We start from the raw sequence: 2,500 nt of genomic DNA, 5'->3' as shown, positions 1-2,500 counted from the left end.
AGGTCTTTAACTATTTGCGGGGGTCTGGTACACATCTCCCACAAATACAGGAGTCCACTGTGTGGGATTTATGTAAATATAGTATGGTAATGTATGTTATGTATGTAGTATGTATGTATGTATGTTATGTATGTATGTATTGTATGTATGTAATGTATGTATTATAAATATATCATATATATACTATATATCATCTATATATATATATATATTATAATATTATATTCTTAGATATAATCTATAGATAATGATATAAATATATAATATATAATATATATAGTCTATATTCTCTTAATATATCTAGTCTATAATCTATATATAATCTAATTATATCTATCTTAATATCATATAATATATATCATAATTATATAGATATATATATAATTAGTATATATTATATTATATATATATAATATATATATACTAATCTATTTTATTTGAATTATATATATATATATAATTATTATATATATATATATATATATACTATATATATTTATATATATATATATACATATATATATATATATAATGACTGGTAAAAATGTTCTGTAACAAACATAAATTCCATCTAATAAAAGGAGCCATAAAAACACCAAAACTGTAGAGAAAAGTAAAAGTACTATATTTCAGAGACTGCTGTCTCTCTCTTCAGGTATATACCTTGAAGAGAGAGACAGCAGTCTCTGAAATATAGTACTTTTCTCTCTACATTTTGGTGTTTTTATGCGGGCTCCTTTTTTATTATATATATATATTATATATATATAGTATATATATATAATATATATATATATGATATATATATATATTTATATATATATATATATAGTATAAGATATGATATATATATACATAGATATATAGATATATATTAGATATATATATATATAGATATATGATATATATATGGATAGATATATAGATAGATATATATATATATATGAATATATATATATATATTATATATATATATATATATATATATATATATATATATATATATATATATATATTTATTTATACTATAATATATATATATAGTATATATATATATATATCTATATAGATATATAGATATATATATGGATATATATATATATAGATATAGATACGATATATATATATATATATTATATATATATATATATATATATATAATAATATATATCTGTATTTATATCTACATCTACATCTATATCTATATATATAAATATATATATACAATATATATAATATCTATATCAATACATATATATATCTATATCTATATCTATATCTATATCTATATCTATATCTAATATATATTATATATATATATATATATATATATATATATATGTATATATATATATATATATATATATATATCAACACACCTTTGGCAAAAACAATTTAGCTACTGATCAGTAGCACAAGTTATATTTTTGTGTTTCCCACTATATCAAACTACTGAAAAGCAACTTGAAATTACTTTATTTCTTGATTAACATTCAACTTTTCCAACTGGCCATTCACATTATGTATAGACTTTATATTCATATCAAACTGATAAGGAATTTTCTACTGTTACATTGTGCAATGAAAAGTTTTTAATAATTAATTAAACTGAAGGCTGGCACTATCTTATCACAGATAAACCTAAAACCATTCAAGGAAGAATAAAGATAGGGAGTCAGAAAATAATTCTCTACAAAAGTTAGTAGTGTAGAAGATTAAAACTTTAACAGGAGTGTTTCTTTTAGCTTACCACTCTCACGTTATCTGTATTTCTTATCCCCGCCTGTAATTAAACAAAAACAAAACATTCATCTTCTAATAATTCAATAAAAAATGAGGGGCAGATGTTAAAGAATAATAACTGGGACAATTACATAATCATCTGTGATTCAATAAGACAGTAAAATATCACAGATTGTTTACAAGGAGTACATGGTAGCAAGCACACTTACAATACAATTAGAAAACCCCATATTCAAGAGAATTGATTAGTAACAATGACAACCTTGAGAAATAACAAATACAATTAATATTCCAATTAACAATAAAAATATCAACAAAATTTGACTCGACACTCAACAGTCAGTGATAATGAACTTTGTCGAATTAAGTAAGGTTCACTTGTCAAAAGCACATGTAAATGAAATAAAATTCTAAAATCTGCATTTTGGACTGTATCAAATCTGTCAGTTAAAAAAATACCATGGAACTTTTCAGTATGCTCTAAATCTTTATGTACATCATATCACTCTAAAGTTTTAACAAGATTCAGAACAAGTTTACATACTACTAATTATTTCTATAGTAGACTTAAAAAGAGACACTCGCAATGCTTATTTTCAGCTATAATATTTCCCTAACCCACACAGAGCTGTTACTCCTCAGACTGAAACAATGTGAATACGTCAAATAAAGCCCAACCTGCAAAAATGCCTAGAGTCCTAAACAAAAAATAAAAACTAAAACATCGACAAACTTTAATTATCATTAATCTTCTATG

The sequence above is a fragment of the Macrobrachium nipponense genome, chromosome 1 (genome assembly GCF_015104395.2).
Source record: "Macrobrachium nipponense isolate FS-2020 chromosome 1, ASM1510439v2, whole genome shotgun sequence".
Lineage (NCBI taxonomy): Eukaryota > Metazoa > Arthropoda > Malacostraca > Decapoda > Palaemonidae > Macrobrachium > Macrobrachium nipponense.
This window is presented reverse-complemented; position numbering follows the sequence as displayed.